The 19628-nt window shown below is 44.0% G+C and overlaps 1 protein-coding gene across 5 annotated transcripts in view; it reads left to right on the top strand.

Annotated features, from left to right (window-relative positions):
- Nucleotides 1–19628, top strand: part of kank1a (KN motif and ankyrin repeat domains 1a) — a 67742-nt gene that overhangs the window by 19483 nt on the left and 28631 nt on the right. The window contains exon 1 of one of the 5 annotated variants that reach the window (XM_030061178.1): nt 2572–2829. The exons of 2 other annotated variants lie outside the window; for them this stretch is intronic. The gene's annotated coding sequence lies outside the window, so the exon portion shown is untranslated. Of the gene's footprint in view, nt 1–2571; nt 2830–8444; nt 8695–16493; nt 16660–19628 lie in introns of those variants that run through there. 2 more of the 5 variants (XM_030061175.1, XM_030061176.1) reach the window with 2 other exon arrangements.

Raw genomic sequence — 19628 nt, 5'->3', positions numbered from 1 at the left:
TCAACCTACACCCAGTTTATAAAAGTTTTTTTTATTTTTGCTGTGGTGGCCGGCCGGTGTCTGCTAGAGGTTTTTTTTCCCGGGAAAAATCCTCAGGTACACAGGAAGTGATGCGTTTTACATCAACCGGCTGCAGGAAACGGCGGTTGCTTTGGAGTAAATAGAGGAATTGGGTAGCCAGCGTGGGGACAAAGGTAAAGAAAAGAGCGCCACCTTCAGAAACTCCACCAACAGGGAATCCGAGTCCCGCCCACACTGTTTGATTGACAGGTGTACTCAAAAATCCAAGTCAAATGAGCACAATTGCTGCAGAAAATCACTTGAAATAAGCGTTTTAATCTCAGTTTTCTGCTCTGATTTCGATCAAGAAGCAGAGTTAGGACGGCTCTGAGCTCGCTCCACTCCTCGGTCAGCTTCCTCTTCTTTGTCTCCTGAGTGTGAGGCGGGTTTGCGTACGGAGGCGTGTTTTTGCCAGCGAACTCAGATGAAAACAATAAAAACCGATGGCTGGAGTAAACAAACACCTCCAGAGGGAACGGCTTTTCTGCCACGTTCTCTCTTCTCACGGCATACTTTCTCGTCTTTTCGCTCTCTTGTGCAAGACGTCGGTTCATCATGCTGTCACAGCTGATTTTTATCCTTTTTTTTTTTCTTCTTACCAAAACTTATAAATCACACCATGGGAGAAAACCATATGCGCGGAGGCTGTAAAACAAATTTTTTTTTCTTGATTTTAAAAATATCTTTCTTGCTCTCTAGCCCGTCTTTCTTTCTTTACCTGGGCCTTTTCCAGTGCCAGGGATCCATTTTTGGTATTTTAATGACTTCCTGAATCTCTTGAAGTTCACTCGGATGAAGACAAGGAGCCTCTTTGTCGGCATGCGGTCTCCGAAAGTGGAAACCACCCGTGTGTCTGTCAGGAACCGTCATCTCTGGAGGACGCACCTCAGCAGCTCTTGTCTTCGGTCTGCGGTTTGTGTTGTATGTACAGTATTTTTCCACGCGGACGCGCTAACAAAACATCCCAGCTTGGATCGGCGTTTTGTCTTCCTGGCTGGGGGGGGGGGGGGTCCCAAACCGGGGGGGCCCGCTCCTACCTCAGCACGCCGGCCGTTTTGTTAACACACTCCCTTAATCTCGTTAATCATACCCCAATATTATTACTATTATTTTTTTTTTAATCTCTGTGGATGTTTTTTATAGGGGGTTAAGGCGACTTCCTGAGACTCCGAGGTTTTAAACGTGTTATTTATCCTTTGTGGGTCACGGTGTGGTGGCTGAATTCCACGGTGAATCAGGCGTGTCAGGAACCCTCAACACGCTCTCCACACTTTGCCCCCCCCCCCTCCCCTCGTCTTTTTTTGTTCTAATGTTTCCCCCCACGGGAAGCAATTAGACTTTCAAATTTGGGAATTCCTCCGTGGTTGGGAGGAAAAGTGGCGTGTGGACAGCTTCGGGCGCCGTCAGCGAGGATGGCAGGGGCTGCTAACAGGGAGAGAGTGGAACAGAAGGAGGAGAAAGGGGCTTCCTTTCCCCGAGGAGGATTGAACCTCAATGCCTCATCGCCGCTGTCATCACCGCCCTCCCCTCTCCCCTACCCAGACTCTCTCTCTCTCTCCCTCTCTCTTTTCTCTCAGTGGAACAAATCATTTAGCTGCCACCCTAATGGGATTAGTCCACACTCTCTAACTCCCTCCCTCCCTTCTCTCTTGTCTCCTCTCCTTTCTTTCACATGCTCGAGTCCATCCTTCAGTCCCCCCCCTCTGGGGCTCTACCTCTGAAAAACAGAAGAGCGGTTCATCTCAGCGGAGAGTGCAGCCAGGATTGCGGGTTTTGATGAGGCGTAAATGGATGGATTTGGAGCTTTGGTCTCCCCGTTTTGCCCCGAAGTGATGTAATCAGTGATCTAATGGATAAATTAACCTTAATTACCTCACAAGGTGCTGTAACGTCGAGCGTTTCCTGCGCCAAACGGAGTCTTAATCGCCGCGGTTTTGCCTCCGTTTGGTCGCTTTTATCGCCGCGAGGCCGAGGAGTCCCATTGACTGAGCAGGGATAACGGCTAGCCCAGCAGATTAGCATGCTTGATATCCCTGATGACAAATGACATTGAAGCCGGTTAATCAGGCTAAACCGCTGATGTCACCTTATTAAGCGCTATGGTCATATCCCCCTCATGATAAACAATGGGGCCAGCTGAGAGCACACCGATAGTCACAAAAGCCAGCCAGCGTCAGGGCCAGCTGGGGACGAGGTGCTCAGCAGATGGACATGAATATGTTTTACATTACATTTAAATTTTAGATGGTTTTCTTGGAGGCTTTTGTCCAGAGTGACCGAGAATATATTGTAATGGCAGAGAAAGGTGAAAATAATGGGGAGGAAAGAGATATGATGGGGTTAAGAGACGCAAATAACAGCGGTGTGCCGTTTTTAAATGGCTATTCAGTATCTGTATCCACTCTTGTGATTTAGGACTGTTTTAATCTGATTAGTTTAAATCCACACCACGTGGCCCTTCTCACGGACAAGCTCCTCGGTCACCTGTCGGTCTCGTTTCCAGCGCCGCCTTTTTCTCTCGGTGGTTACATTCATCAGCGGCTTTCCATCAGTTGACGGACTCGCCGCTTTCAAAAGCCCAAGCGGTTTGATGGTTTTGATACGGCGTTCAATGGAAACACCTTTTTCTTTGGGGCGGCTGTTTGATGCTCATCTTGTGGTTGAAAGCCCCCGAGGCCTGGAGGTGTCATTCCCGCTCCCTGGTGATGCCTGGCTCCTTTTGTTCCCAGGATTTGGACCGTGGCACAGCTGGGGCTGCGGGCCCTGGAGGTGAAAAACAGGCGCTTGAGGCTCTGCTGATTGATTTTGAATGGCTGTTCCAAAAACCCGTGGCCTGATGTTTCATTCAAAACAAGCCAAGCTCAATGTAGTTTCCCTAAATGAGGGTATAACCGCCTGGCAGTCATCCCACTCCCATACAGATGGTCCTTGAGTGTCCCTGAGCAAGACGGTGAACCCTGGCCAGCTTCAGGGACGCTGCTCTGAACCCTGACCTCTGATATCACAAGGCTGATTTTATGCTGCTGAGTCCACGGTGCGAACGGCAGAATGACACAATTACAGCCTGAACGGTGATGAGCAGTGGACAAAATTTCACTCCATAGCCGTGCTGTGCACCTCGTGATTCCTTTAAAAACATGACATGACACTGTGGAGGCCGCATTGGATTAAAAAATAAAAAAAAATTGTGATGGTTGAAGTGACAGTCAGGAATCTGCCATACAAATCAGCCTTTAGATGTTCAGATGATTATTATTTGCTTGTTACTGTAAATATCTAAATAATTTCTCGCAGCAATAGCGAACTGATTAACAACTGAGCAACAAAGAGATTCCTGATAAAGATAGTTGTGGTGTTGCTGAGGTTGATTGAGCTCTGGTATAAGTGAAAGTGGATCCATTATGTTGTTTTGTTTGCAGACGTTACAGTAACACTTTACACTAAGAGCACAACAATTAACATTAGTTAACGTTAGTTAATGCCATAATGGTTAATTAACTGTTAGTTAATGATTATTATGGCATTTACTAATGTTAATAATATCTACAATAACCCTTAAATAACATATCAATTAATACCTTAGCATGAACAGCATTAGTACATGATTCTTAGACACATTAGTTAACGGTTAGTTAACTGTTATTTAATGTTTAGTACCTGTTACTTAATGTTTATTACCTGTTACTTAATGTTTATTACCTGTTACTTAATGTTTATTACAGCATTAACTAACGTTAATTGTTGTACTCTTATTGTAAAGTGTTACCGACGTTACCCGTGACAAACTGTCTTGACCTTCTTCCTGCGAGCTCTTTGGTTCAAATCTCACCTCTAAAGCTCTCTGAGGTGTGTCTTTCAGAACTGGCAGCTCAGTTCATGAAGCTGGGGCCGCAAATCCACAGAGTTTTATCATCCAACAACTACCCAACACTAATGCCAGAGCTTTTACTAGATAAGACAACTAGCATGTAAATCGGATTATTTTCAACAGCACATGTGGCCAACTGGATGGGTAGCTAGTTACCTAGTCGGCTGACCAAACTATCATAGCTAATCATGAGCTAACAAGTTGACATTATATCAACACAAATGAGTAAGATGTGGCAGCTGGTGTTTTTAGCAGCAGTCACAGGCGACGTACCTGCAGCTGTGTCAGCGACCAGGTGTGGCTGGAAGTTCAACATGCCTGCAAGTTTTCTGCAAGTGATGACTCACTCTTTGATAGCAGAATGAGTAGGATTTTCCTAAAAAACAACAACAACAAAATAATGTATATACATACTCATACAAAAATAATCCCTCTCAGTCATCATCACTTGTGAGCCACTAGCAGTGTGTGTTGCTGTGTGTGTCTGCAGAGACCCTGCCTTCTGCCTGGATTTTCTAGTTTTACTGAGCTCGGGACTCTTCTGGGCGTCCCAGCCAATCACAGCGCAGCGCAGTGCCAGATCAATAGCACCACATCCAATAGGAAGCTACGAAAATGGCAGATGCGGGCCGCAGAAAAAAGGACCCCAGACCTCGACTTCTCTTGGCTGTACACTGCAAAAACTCAAAATCTTACCTAGAATATTTGTTTTATTTCAAGTCCAAATGTCTTATTTCTAGTCAAAATATCTCATTACACTTAAAATAAGACATGATCACCTCAGAAGTAACTTGTTTTTAGCTTGTTTCTTTGGCAAAATTTTGTCAGTGGAACAAGTGAAAATTAGCTTGAAACAAGTGAAAGTTATTTCTTAGGGTGATCATGTCTTATTTTAAGTGTAATGAGATATTTTGCAGTTGGTTTGTGCATCACTGTAGCTCTCACTGTGAGAAAGCTGCAGCGGTCTGGTCCTAAATGATGAATACTGATTCAAAGTATGCAGGATAACGGATTACAAGCTTGCGTGACAACTTGCTGAGTTTGGACGTTCCTCGCTTCTTTAGCTGGATGTCATCCGGTGTCCCCCTTCCCTCTTGTCTGCCCTCAAATCATTACGGCTCTGATGGGGGAATCAAGCAGCGTTTCCATACATCCGCCCAACACCCGCCCCCCTTCCCCTCTCCCCTGGCACTCATTCAGCGCAGAATGGCCCGTGACTCATTAACACCGTAATTGGTCCAGCAGCTCAAGTGTTTGGGCAGGTCAAACAAAAGTCTTTCCATGAGAAACCAGCACTAATTAAGACAGACAAGGTTTGCCCCCGCTCCGAAAAAAAAAAAAACATTCCTCACATAGCTATCTGCTTGGCAAACGGGTCATCAAGGCTACCAAAATGCACCGTTTTATACCGGCATCGCTGCTTTTTACATTCAAGAGGAGTACAAGAGGAGCATCCTGCTGTAACGGGACGACAGAGATCTGAACGGAAAGTTGGTCAAGACATTTTGTTCAGAAATATAAAATGCGGTTTGGCCACCGGTCCAACAATCCGAAGTGTTAAACAGGCATGCATGCACTGATGCTCTGCGGGACATTTTTCGACATGTGGACTTTGAGATTGCAGAATAAGCTCAAAACTCTCCCCACATCACTGGGACTTTTTAACTATTAGCTTCTTGCAAGGGTCTACTTGCTTACTAAGTTTGAAAGTTTATCTCCCCTTTTTCCCCCCGTTGATGTTTATCTTTTTTTAAACAAAGCCACACAGAGCAAAGCATCACAAACACGTTTCATAAGTGCATTAAAGTACATTAAATTAGATCAGGGTATTGCATCAAATCATGAATCTACATGCAAATCAGCCCTCTGGTAAGAGCTAGATTTAAGTCCTGACACCTCATCGCCCTCTTTAGATGGCTGATTTTCTCCCAGCTGCTGTCAAAATAATAGTCCAGTCATTTTATGAAAAAACCTAGGACAAATTGCAAGAGAAGCAAACCCAACTGATTTTGTATCCTCAGTTTGTCCTGAGTGAGGGGGAAAAAAGTCCCAAGAAATCCCACTGGTGGAAAGTTTTGAAAATCACCTATTTATGACCACATATTACCAAAAAACACTGTTTTTAACACACAGGGGAAAGGGGTTCAAAATTTTACTTTCAGATAACACACTATAAAAATTCACAAGTTAATTACACACACAAAGACAAGAAAAAAAGTCAATTACAAGTTCTTTGAATTATTCTGTTTACACATGCATATCACACATTATCTGATTTGATAGGCGCTAATAAGAAATCTAAGGAATAAATGCCAGAACAGATATTTAAACAGTGGATTAAAAGGTTACTATATATATAGTAACCTTGAATTAAAAGGTTACTATATAACAGTGAATTAAAAGGTTACTTTATATATAGTAACCTTTTAATTCACTGTTTAAATATCTGTTCTGGCATTAATTCCTTATATTCCTTATTAGCGCATATCAAATCAGATAATGTGTGATATGCATGTGTAAACAGAATAATTCAAAGAACTTGTAATTGACTTTTTTTCTTGTCTCTGTGTATGTAATCAGCTTGTGAATTTTTATAGTGATATCTGAAAGTAACATTTTGAACCCCTTTCCCCTGTGTGTTAAAAACAGTGTTTTTTGGTAATATGTGGTCATAAATAGGTGATTTTCAAAACTTTCCACCAATGGGATTTCTTGGGACTTTTTTCCCCTCACTCAGGACAAACTGAGGATACAAAATCAGTTGAGTTTGCTTCTCTTGCAATTTGTCCTAGGTTGACCCCAGTTTTGGCCTAAAATTACTGGACTATAAGTGTTTTAGGTGAGTCAGGGTGGGAATCTACATCCAGAGCTGTCTCACTTGGCAGAAATCAGATTTTTCTCCCCTTCTTTGCAAACCCATAATTTAGTTTTCAAGACCTGTTCTGTTGTTTGTGAGTTCGCTGGAGGGCATCTTTAAGGCCAGCTCTTGGTGTCTTTTGCTTTAGTTCAGTAAACCCCCCCCCCCCCCCCCCCCCCCCCCAAGTGAAAGAGCTTCCTTTGCCCCCCCAGGCTGTCATCAGTTTAATTAGCTTGTTCTTTATTGTGTGGCTGGCTGCTGGGGGAGAAGGGCAGCAGAGGACGCGGCGCTGGATCTTATTGGTCTGTCTCCAAAAGGTCAGCAGAGTGGGCTCTCCTGGCACAAAAGCAAACATGGGAGCACTTAAGACGGGGAATTTCTCCCCACAATGTCTCTTTGACCGCGCGGACAACAGAGGAGTGAAAGCACTGGGAGTGTCAGTCTTTTTTTGTAGAGCTGGAGCTGGATACTGCTCGGTGACTTCATCGGCTGCATGCTTACTTTAAAGCAAAGTTGTTTTCCAAAGACTTTTTTTTTTGGGGGGAGGAGGAGCAAAAGACTCCAAAGTTTTGATGAATCCAAGTTCCAGTTTCATCACAAAATACATGATGGCATCTTTTTATTCAGGCTGTGATGCTCTGGTGTATTTTTGAGTCGACACATTCCCAGTTGGATCTAATCACATGCGTCCTGTTTGTGGCGTGAACAAGAAACGCATCCTGAAACGTTCCCGCCAACATCAGAGGACTCGTCTGGTCATTTCGTGTGAGGAAGAAGGATTTTGCGGAGCGGGCTGTCGGCATGAAATTCAAATTTGAAGGAAGCTTGTTTTTTTTGCCGTGAGCATGCAGAATGAAAAATAGAGCGACTGGGTGCAGCTGCCAGAGATAAGCAGTAGGATGGGTGGGGAACACCAGGAAAACAGTGAAAGATAAGATGGAAAAAGAAGGGAAATCACTTTGCCGAAAACCACGTTGTTCACAAATCTGCTCGCAGGTCTCTGGCTGCACATCTGAGATACTTTATTCAACTTTTTTTTTTTCCAAACATTTAACCTTTAGTACAGAAATTGCAGCCACTGTGATTTGGATATTGCACTTGGCCATGGTGCAATTTCGAAAGCTTATTGTTATTAGAAGATTAATTTTGTGGCCCTGTTAGCAACAGAGAGCCTCTGTGTGCAGCTTGTCACTTATGAACAGTATTGAATGCTCTGTGTTATGAATGTGTTGACTGTAATTTTGCATCACGTGCAAAAACTGCATTGGTGAGGGGGGAAAAAAAAGAAAAAGTGAAGGCTCCACGTGTGGCTAAAGAATCAGTTTTTGGTTTCAGTATAAAATCATCACACCCTTGACTTGGACTTGCACTGAAGACGTGTCTAAATGTGAATTAATTTCAGGAATAGCTCGGCCGGTTTGGTCGGTGCCCCACTGAGGATGGCCCCCCGCGTGGGGGGTGGAGGTTGGTGTTCACCGGCCCGTGGGCCCCTCAGCCTTCCTGGCTCCACTCAAGAGCTAAACAAATAAGAGGCTCCAGCCTGTCCTTGGTCAAGTGCAGGCCGGACAGAGGAGGACATGCGTGGGGGGAGGGGACGGCCAGCGCGATATAGAGAGAGAGAGAGAGAGAGAGAGAGAGAGAGAGTGACAGGGCTTTAGTCAGTCCCGGAGAGGGAGAGTGAAGTGAAAGGAGCGCAAACCGGCATGGGCTAGAGAAAAGAGTGAAAGCTTCAAAGTCGTCCAAAGCCAGATCAGGCGAGCGATACGACGGGGCGCGCTGGATAACGGCGAGAGGGAGAGCGTGCCAAAAGAAACAGAGGGATGCAGTGATGGTGTAATTACAGGGGCATGCTTCACGTGCGGGACGCCTCCACCGTCTGGAAACCGGCTCAACACTCGGCTGCATCTTGGTAAGAAAAAAAAAACAAAAAAAAAAAACAAAAAAAACTCCTGCGACGTTGCACCCTTTTCTCTGTTGCAGCTCTTTAATAGCTCTTGATTTCGTGTTGAAAAATCACAATGCTTTGAATGGCAGAAGTTCAAAGGTTCAGAGAATGGTCAGCCACATGTTGAGTGCTGTGAAATTTGGGGGGAGAAGGGGGCGTCTGATCTGATCTGTTACCTATTTTTTTTTTTTTTTTTTTTTTGCTCTTTTCCCTTTTGCAGTGCAGGATGTAATTGAGAAGAGGCTTAGATGCAAAACAAATGAGCAGGGGGCTTTGAATTATTGATGTTTATTTGAGTCAACACTGTGAGGGTGAAGCTTGTTCATGTTTAAACCCTTTCAGTCTTATTTATGAGGTAAAAAGTGCATCACCAGCATTTGGGAATCTGAAATTGTCTCTTTCTGCTTTTCCACTGATGCTGTGGTTTAGTGTTGTGTGTTTCGTGTCCTGTTACTCAGCCACATGCTTCCTGCAGTCCGGAGCTTTTTTTTTTTTTTTTTTTTTTTTTTTTACCCCTAGGGGGCAGTGTTGTCAACGGCAGGAGCTGCTGTGTCTGGAGGGCAGGAAGGAGAGGAGCTGTGTGTCCTGAACAGAGGGGGTGAAGTCCTAAATCAGTGATTTATGACACACGGCTCAGCCTCTGGTGCACAGTGCAAAGTTATCCTTTCCTGTGTTTGGCCGTTTTAGAGGAACGGGGAGAGTCAAAGGTGAAAACAATTCTCACGTGACTGAGGACGGATTGTAATGTGAAGGAAAGAGCTTTAAGTCTTTCTTCAACACTTTCTTAAAGTCTGCGAACATTTTGACAAACAATGAGTATGAAAACAACCCTGAAAACACTTGAGGCTTCATCGTAACCCGCAGAATAATTGTTTTCGGTCGTTCCTGTGTGTCTTTACAAACAACTTGTCGCCTTTTGGTTTGGGATTTTCAAACTCTTCCATGCTCCGGACCCCCCATGTTGACTTTCATTAAGACACAAACTCCCTTTTTTCAAGTGGTTTTGCTCTCGGGACCTGAACATGAAAGGAGATTTTTGTTTGTGGGAGGTTTTGTTTAGATGTCATCTTTGAACAGTGAGGTGAGATGACAACACGTTAAATTAATCTCATGATGTTTTTGCAGAATTGTGGTGAAGTTAAACTTGTTTTCATTTATATTAAGGATTTCCTTGAAGTCCCCAGACCCACTTTAACAACCTGTGTGAGGTGACCTGTAGGCTGACCCTTATTTTGAACTAGTTCAGCTGATAAAAAAAGGCAATCCATAATCTCATTTTTGGAGTTTAGTGTAAACTTCTGCTGCAGCGTGTCAGAAAAAGGCACTGAGAAGCACCTGATTACGACTGGATCTTTTTATTTTTTTCTCTCTCTCTCTCTCTCTACTGCTGACAAAATACCTCCAAGCATGCAGATGGAGCCTCTGCCAGAGTTTGCAACCCTGCCTTCCTTTTTCACAGGCCGTCATCCAGCAGAATAAATCATATGTCAGGGCAAATCAAAACCACACCACGTCAAAGCGCTCACGCAAAGACACTCTGGAATCTGGCAGTGTGAGATCATTTTAATTTTTTTTTTTTCTTTTCTTTTCGTTTCTGTTTTTAGATTTCCTTTTGAAGCCCTTTCCGTCGGTCTCGGGCGTTCAAACCCCCGCCGAGCAAAGAGGAGGGAATCCTGTTAAACTTGCTTTTTTTTTTTTTTTTTTTGTCAGGCGCTCGGCCGGCTCGTACGGGGGTCTTACGAGGGGAGACCGGGCTTGAGGCTCGAGGAGAGCCGGACAAACTCTGTCGAATCAGATGAAGCGCATTCCTGAAGCAGAGGCGCGGCAGTCCGAGGCACCTTTCTAAAAATGAGCTCTCCACTCCTATCTCCAGGGTTTATGAAGGGGGAGGCAGAGGGAGCTGTGTGTGTGTGTTTCTGTGTGTGTGTGTGTTTGGAGGTGGGGTGTCACCAGCCAATCAGCCACTAAGAACCCTTGAGTTGCAGATTAAGACGAGCATTTTCTGAATTTTTCCACAGACTCCAGTATGAACGCCATGTTTTGAGTGTGTTTTTTTTTCCTCATTTGTCTAACCACAGTGCTGCTGAGCCTCCAGTGTTATTGTCTCATATGGTGTCTGCTCAGTAAGTGCACATTTACCCCGCTATGTGCCTAGAAATTATCCTCTGGAGGAAAAGAAATGAACCACTCATCTAAATAACCTGCTCTTTGGCTGCTCTCACAGACATTTCAGCTTCTTGAGTGCACAGATAGCCGGTTAAAACGAAACCCTTTCTCACATTAATGCATCTGGACTACCGGCGGATTTCACAAAAATTACAATGCATGGTCAAGATGAAGATTTTAAAGCCTCCTTAAAGTCATTTTATGCTCCAATAACAAACGCTCCACTCTCATTGAAGGATGCACGTTGCAAAGTTGTTTTCCAGAGTGCACGTTTTTGTGAAAGAGATGAATGAGGCGGGGGGAGAAAAGGCTTTGGATAGAGATAGAGGAGTGAGGATGGATGGAGCTCGGCCACAGCAGCATAATGACGGGGTGTACGTATAATTCCCTCCGATTTTCGTAATTACAGTCTTAATTGAGCAAGAGCTTGTCGTCCTCCAATGCCGTGTCTTGCGCGGAGGGCCTGTGGGTGAACTTGAAGAAGAATAGCGGGGAAGTTAAAAGCGATAGCGCCAGAAATAACTCGGATGTGTAATTACAGCAACTCGCCCGGCTCCCAGGCTGACTCACCGTCCCTTTTCGGAGGCCTGAGAGCATCGAATGCAGATTGCATGGAAACACACAGGCTGCTTTTGAGGGAGCACCTTGAGGGTGTGAAGCAGGTCGGGTCGAGACTGAGTTACCGTTTTTAATTTTGCGGCGGATCCCGCTGTGACACAGCCCGGCTTGCTGGAGCAGCTTTGTAAAGGCACAGTCCTCGTTTCCAGCATTTGGATGGTAAGACGTTAACCTCTGTGGTGTGCCCTCTTTTATTTGTCCCGTAACTTAAAGTCGGTCTCCTCTGTTGGCATGAGTTTTGTCCTCGAGCGTTGTTGAGGCACATTGGTATTCAATGGGAATGCAAAGAGTTTAAATAAGCGCACCGGTCCAATACAACAGTTGTGATTTTATCTGTCTGTCACAAATATAACGAATATGCTTTTAGGCGATTATAAATCAAAGATAACTTACCTGAGTTCAGTCACATTCACAAGGTGGAACTACCTGTGTATAGCAACTGTGAAGTGTCACTGATGTTTTTTACAGTTTTATTTTAACGTGAATGTTGGTGCATCGATTTTGATTTCTAAGCTATAAAAGCAGATTCTGTACGCACTTCAGAACTGATATTTGTGATGGACGGACAGGATTTAAGTGAAAATAGAAGCTGTGTTGTCCTTGAAGGAGAGCTGGAGCGTAAATTGAGGCCTGCAGTCCAAACGTCCCTCCCGGTGGTTTCTGTTCCTGCCCTGACCTTGTGACTTCTTGAGTGAGAACGCTGCCTCTCCTGACGGCGGAGGCCCAAGGTGGAAGACAAAAATCCTCCGGGCTGATTTTCATTCCTCTGCCTCGGTCCTTTCTTGCGGGGATAATTGCGGGGCTTTGAGGCCGGCTTTTCGAGGGGCGAGCTCAGCGGGTTTGTGCAGGACATCAAAGGGAGGCGGGCCGGCGGACAGCGCGAGCTCGGGTCAGCGCCGCCGCTAATGCTGCAAAACGGCCGTGCGTGTCAGTCTGCAGGCGTCCGGCCTCCTCACCCCGCTCCAGACTTCTCCACAGTCGGCGCAGCAGCTTCTCCTCCAAAGCTTCAAAGGCATTTCCTAATGAGGGCCAGATACAGAGCCCAGACGACAAGCAGCCACTGCTTGTTCGGCAGTTATGCAGCTATCCAAACACACACACACACACACTCACACACACACACTCACACGATGCTTACATGTACACATGAGCCACTTGCCCGCTCCTGTCAGCAAAAACGTGGCCAACAAAGTGACCGTCTCTCAGGAAATGGTATCCGCGACGGCTGAGAAAGGATTTAATCATCCGTCTTTCCAAAATATGTAGAGGCGCGATCGAAAAATAAGGCTTTTTTTTTTTACTTTTGCACGCACAAGAAAAAGTTCCCGGCCTTTGTTTTTTTGCACACAGTCTCGGGCTTGAACCCTGTAAACACTCTGAGAAAATATCCCACGTTTTCTCTGGAGGCATTTTCCCCCCATTAAACCAGTAAGACCAGAGAGTGGGGCTTTTATTAGGGAAAAAAAACAGCCCTGTTGAATATTCAGCGCAGCGGGGCCGCAACATTTACAGCCCTCTCTCTCTCTGACTTTGGTGCTCGCGCTGTTTACCGTCGACACACAAGGAACCAAACCGGCACTCGGGGCGGTTTGTGTGTTTGCACGGAGAGAAAATGTGAACGTCACGCCACGTTTTGTCGGTCCTGACGTGTTTTAGTGAAGTCGGAGCGTCAGTCGGTCTGTTGGGACGAGCCAAAGGGTTTAGAAAGAGTCCCGGGCGTCTTGGGGATAATCCAGATTTTGCTAAATATGGCAAACATATTTTTACTTATTTTTACATATTTAACATATTTTTACTTATTCTTGTCTATATTGAAATCTATCATTTTTATTTTTTTTTTCTGTTCTTTATTATTACATGTTTGCACTAAAAGGAGCTGCTCTTAATCTCATTGTACATGTGTATAGTGACAATAAAGGCATTCTATTCTATTCTATATTCTATTCTATTCTAAACATGAGTATTAATCGATATTCATTGATTTGGTTGCACTTTTGCAGCGTGTACTTTAACTTTTCAGCTTTTTTGCAGTGTGTGTCAGTTCAGATACTGCAATAAATACTTGATATAAATATCGTGTAACTTTGGGACGCGGCTACACACTTAAAGCAAACTTTTCACACGACGTGTTCTTGATTGTTGGTCTAAAATTAGAGTATCTCTCCTCACAGTTATCCACTTTAAGATACTAAAAGACCGTTTTCATGTTCAGGCCGTGGAGGATTGTTGAATCAATTTATTCTTTTTGTCTTTACTCAATACAAACTTTTTCCTTAAGGTGCTTTTTATGGTTCATCTCTTTCTTGTTGCCTATTTTTCTGTCTTAATTGTTGTTTTGGTCACATGAGTGCGGGGTCAAAGGTTGCCATTGCTTCATAAACCATGCAAAGGGAACGTGATGATGCAACACTCAGCCATCTCCAAAGTACATGGTTATTAATCAGTGTAAATATGTTACTATCTGTGATTAAGCTGCACCATTTGATTTGTTTTCTGTGACAGGATCGCCTCACATCATGTTAAAAATGACATGGCTTGGCTGCGTTTTGAGCCGCAGATACACACCCGCTCTGACGGGGGGGGGGGGCTGACCCGCGTTCTTGTAAATCAGCGGACGTGCACCTGCAGCTCCTGTCATACCGGTGCATGCCGGCGAGAGCCATGCGTGCGTGCTTGATTTTTATGTAACAGGTGAGGAGGGAACAAAACAAGTCGTTCTGGTTTATGTCGGCTCACGACACGGCACGGCTTGTTTTTATCTCGTGTCCCGTGTGGCTCTCGGCTCCGCTTGGGTCCGAGCGGGCAGATTTTTTTTTTTTTTTTTTCTCTGTATGGAGTGAATTACGGTGAGTCATAAGCTCTTCATCTGCATCTTTGCTCAAGATGGGAATGGTTATTTCTAAGGCCTTTTTTTTTTTTGGTTTATGCTGAGGCAAGATTGGTCGCTGGGGTTGCCCTGTGTTCCCTTTGAAACCGGCTCTTACTTTCTAAAAGTCTTCAAAGCGAGCCGACCGGAGCAGATGGAGGCTCAGGCCTTTCATGACCGCCCCGTGTGTGTGCGTGTGTGCGTGTGCGTGTGTGTGTGTGTTTGTGTCCGTCTGAAAATGCAATACCGCAGCAAACAAGGAAAACCATCAAACAACATCCAGCTTCACTCAGACGGAGCTGGAGCAACATTTGCACAGGGGGTGTTGATGCTGGGGAAGCGGTTCCTGTCACTTCAAGACACGGTGGACTGTTTAGTTTTCATCGACTTCAGTTCGCACTCATCACATCCTCTGTGGTCAGAAGGTATTCAGTAAAGGGACATTTGATTTTGAATTCTTTTTTGTTTTTCGTCCCATCGCTGTCGAGTCTCGTCCGGAGGCCGCGGGTCCTCGCCGGTCTTCCTTTGCCGCCACAACACGAGGAAAGCTTTTGTCTGAGGATGTTGTTGTCGTCGTTCTGGTCTGGTGTTACAGGAAGTAGAAACCAGCACTTTGCCTCAGCTTGGCAGTCATTGCCTTCACCTGTGCAGCACTGATAGTTCCTCAAGACAAGAGGCTGTACAGTGAAGTCAGCTCTTTGTGACACAGCACTAGTATTTGCTCAGAAATGGTGCATTTTTTATTTTAGCTTGAAACCATTTTAATTGCCATTTTAATTGGCCGCAATTATTTATGCCTGATAGAACTAATTAATTTATCTGTACGTACCAGTTGGGCATTTTTTAAAAAATTATTATTAGTATTGGTGACCAAACCAGCTGGAATTACCAAGCTCAAGGGATTTGGGTTAGCCTGCTAACTCCAAACTCCAACATTTTGGGCCAAATGCTCTGAGTTACCCAGACTGAGACAAGATGTTTGATACCATTTCCGCCTCTGAACGTCCAGCGGTTTGGTTCTTATGAGTAGTGTTTCATGTTAGCTTAGCATAAAGACTTGAAGTCTATGGGAGTCGTTAGCTTAGCGCCGTCAGAGAGTGGAAAAATAAACCTTACAGCAACTCCAAAGCTGCCTTATTTACACAGTGGATCATGTGTGTTTGAAATACATGTCTTGAATTTTTTTTTTTTTTTTTTTTTTTTTTTTAAGCGAGAGTCATTTTAGGAGAAGTTAGTTGGTGGAGCTGTAACTTGAAAACACAAATTAACTTCTCTTAAAACCACTCTTTTTTTATTTTTTAATACCAGGATGTGTGTTTTAAATACACATAATACACTGTACATAAGATAGTTGCAGAGTTGCTGTAAGGTTCATTTTTTTCACTTTAAAGGAGCTAGGCTAACGACTCCCATAGACTTCAAGCATTTATGCTAAGCTAACATGAAATACCACCCATAGGAACTGAACCAGTGATTGTTAAGAAGAGAAAATGGTATCAAACATCTCGTCTCAGTCCCAGTAAGTCAGAAAAAAAGCTATTTTGCCCCAAAACATTGGAGTATTCCTATAAAGCAACCAAAGCACCACGAAAGGACTTTTGACTGTTTTTCCCTACATCATCAATATGTATGACTGACACTTTATGAATTCAGATTCGGTCATACAAGATATAAGCCTTTGTCTAACAAAACTGTTTTAACTTTCATTATGTGGATAATCCTGACTCCCAGAATATCCTCGGTGCTAATAATCCCTTCATTCTACTCAAACTCATCGCTGCTGGTCTGTGTGGCGTCGTTGAATTAAGACCTGGTGATCACAGCTTTTTGTTTACCTTCTTCCTTCACCTTGAGCTGGCAAAGGCTCAAAGGAAATGCCTTTGAATTGCTTGGAGCGGTTAATATTTAACCCTCTGTGAAAAGGCTTTGCCTCGTGCACGACTGTCTGGCACGTTGGTTGTTTTCCAGACGTCGGTCGGAGGCCGGCCGGGGCGAGGAGTGACCTGAGGCTGTTAACCCCGTGGGCCGGCCCGTGTCTCTTACCTGGAGGAGGCCTGGGGAAGGGGCCGGCTCTGCCCAAACCGCCTAAAGTCCTGTTTCCTCTTATAGTACGCAGATCGTTTGGCTGTCATCTGAGGAAGTCGGCTAATCTTAGCCCGGTAACCTATCCCTGTCGCTCAGAGGATTGCCCGGTATAGGCTAGTTGTCGGGGGGGAATGTGGATTCATTTGCTCTTTCTACCTGCGAGCGGTGGGAGGACGCTAGAATGAGAGTCACAGGTAAGCAGCATGAGCGGGTTGCTGTGATTTCTGCGGTGGTTTTTGATCTTGGATGAGCTTTGTAAGGCAGCAGAAGACGAGCCTCGGTCCACGTGGTCTCTGCTGGTCAAAGTGTGGTTTGTCTTAGGTGTGACGATTCCTCAGAAATAGCCCTTGACCCGCGATTATTTCCGTTTTACAGCGGCACAGTAATGCCCTTTTTCACCGATAACCTCATGTTGATCAAAAGCATGATAGTCTAATTAGATTAAAAATCAAATTCCTTTGATCATTTAGGTCATATAATAGATGGAGCGGTGCAGTTTAATGGGACAAAGCTTTAAATAGGAAATTGGATTTCTTGCAAATGATTAAATCTAGTTCAGGATTTGTTGTGCAGCGTGTTTTTTTTTTTTTTTTTTTTTTTTTGCTGAGAGTTTGCATTGAAATGTTGCTGATTAAACTTCAGATTTTAATCATAGCAACACTGCAGGGCTTAAAGTTTTCCATTTTGTTGATTATTCACCAATTTCCATTTCTCTGCTGAAGGCTTGTTGCTCGCTCACTGGGAAACCGAATGAATGCTGGATTTCTTATACTTTGATTCTCGAGTGAAAGCATCTCATGAAAGGAAATGTTCGGTGTCAGTGTCACATTTTAAAGACACAGAGGCAGTTTTATTTATTTATTTTTGTTAAATCTGTGTTTTTTTCTGTGGCGTATCTGAGGATCTCCTGCTCCCTCCTGCAGGTGTGTGCACCGGCAGCCGATGGAACAGATCACTTGGGAGATGTTTGGTCAGTCCAGTGCGAGCTTTCCAGAGTTTTACTTCTTTGCACGGAGTTGGAGAAATAAGATCATTTGTTTTTTGGTTGAGCTGCTAACTTCACCCCCCCCCCTCATTCTTTGTGAAAATCAACATTATAACCAGTGTGAAATATTAACTGTCATGTCAATCTCATTTCCTGCCGTCTCTTCCTGCATGCTTATCATGAGTCTTGGAGGCGTCATAAGCATCATCATCATCTTCGTCCCTGATCTGAGCACTGGGTTCAAAAATGACATACCTGGCCGGCTTTAACACCAATCACATATCAATAATACAGACAGAGTGGCTTTGAGTTACCTCTTAGCTGAATAGCCATCTGTAGTAATGATCAGGAACAATAAAATACTTTTCACGCCAATTAAAGCGTCTTAATTTAGTGGCCTTTGGCTCATTTGCTAGTGAGATATTGATAGTGTGATTTTCTATGAACTTTTGCAGAATAATTTTGCAGAATGCCAGCTGTGACGTTCATTGACGGTTTTCAGGCATTTTCTCCTTTCTCCTCCTATATGGATGTCATTATTTGAGACTAGATATCATCTGGGATTTTTAGATATAGGCCTAGTTAGTATCATGATGTGGTCTAAGTGTTGCCTTGTCCTTGTTTTAAAGCCTTCATAACAGTTACGGGATGCAGTTTTCTGAACTTATCAGACTGTTGTAGTCATTTTATTATGTGTCTCTAGCTGCTTGGTCTTCATATCTAAGTTACTAATGATTTTTTATCCAAAATCTCATGTGTAAATCCCTTATGAAAGCACCGGTAGTCATCTCTCAGTGTTGTCACATTATTGATATTGAGGTACTGTGTCCAAAATATGGTGATACTTCATTTTGTCCATATTGCCCAGCCTTACCTTTACCTATTGATATGTGTAAATAGAAACTGAATTGTATTCAGCTCAATTGTTTGCCCTATGTTGTAAGAGGCATGTTGCATGATGAGTCACCTGGAACAGTTGTCCTAATTTAAAAAAAAAAAAAAAAAAAAGACTTCCACATTGTGCTGTAGAGGGCGGACCATCATTCAGAAATTTTCAGTGCAGTTACCTTGACTTCCATACCGGGTCCTGAATGATACTTTCAATACCAGTTGTATAAAATCTTGTTATATAATGAATGTTATAATGTCTCTGGGTGTAATGTAGTGTTTTTCCTGCACAGCCAATCACCAGAATTATTAGATCATTGTACCAGCATGCTGCATGTTCATTGGCTCCCTGACGCTGATGAGATTTACTCCTTAGGTATTGAAATTAGTACCAATTTTCAACACCATGGCATTTTTCGATACTCTATAGTGTTGAAACAATGTGGTCGGTGCTGTGAAAGTGTATTAGTTTGGTACCGAGCCCTGCTGCTGTCACTTGAAATGTTGGTTCCCTGGCTTCAAATAGTCCTCACTGTTTGGTAATGTTGTAAAGTGAGTAATCCTTGAAGATTATATGATGAAAAACTGCAAAAGCTACAGTATCTCCATTTGTTCATTAAGTGTTGGGGGGCTAATTAAAGATAATGTACACATTGTGGGCTGTAGTGCTCTGATTCTGTTGTAAGAACCACGTAAAGACACGGTGCACTGCACACAGCTGTAGTGGACTAAGTTTTTCATAAATTGAAATTGTATAGGAGCACATGGTGAACGTGCACATGTGTTTTTTTCTTTTTTTCTTGTCGGAGGCTGCAGCAGTCTCAGACAGCTCCGTAATGCTCTGGCTCTCTCTGCCCTCCGTATCAGAGCTATAATAGGTCCTGCTGGGGGTGACGAGCAGTCAGGATTTAGATGCTCCGTGCTAATGACATCGCCGCGCTGCTTTTTTTGGTTGCGCGCGGTAAACAGCTTGCATAAGGTGAAAACGCTGCTTGCTTGCTCTTCACTGGATTGATGGACGTGTCCGCTGAAGAATTACACGTGCTGCAGATCCCAGATGTTTCCACTGTTCACGGCTCGGCGCAAGTTAGTTTGCAAAGCCGCTACTGACGGGGGTGACATTTTAACTATTACCTTTGACTCATTATGTGGTCTCAGGTCCCACAGGGATCGGGTGGATCAAGTTCCCAAATTTTTTTTCAAGTCAGGAACCCTTAAAACAAACGTGTACAAGATGCATTACATGAACAGACCCTCATTTGACATGATTTTGCCCCACATACCCTTATT

The sequence above is a fragment of the Myripristis murdjan genome, chromosome 9, assembly GCF_902150065.1.
Source record: "Myripristis murdjan chromosome 9, fMyrMur1.1, whole genome shotgun sequence".
NCBI lineage: Eukaryota > Metazoa > Chordata > Actinopteri > Holocentriformes > Holocentridae > Myripristis > Myripristis murdjan.
Note: the sequence above shows the minus strand (reverse complement) of the source record. Positions and strands in the feature narration are given on the sequence as shown.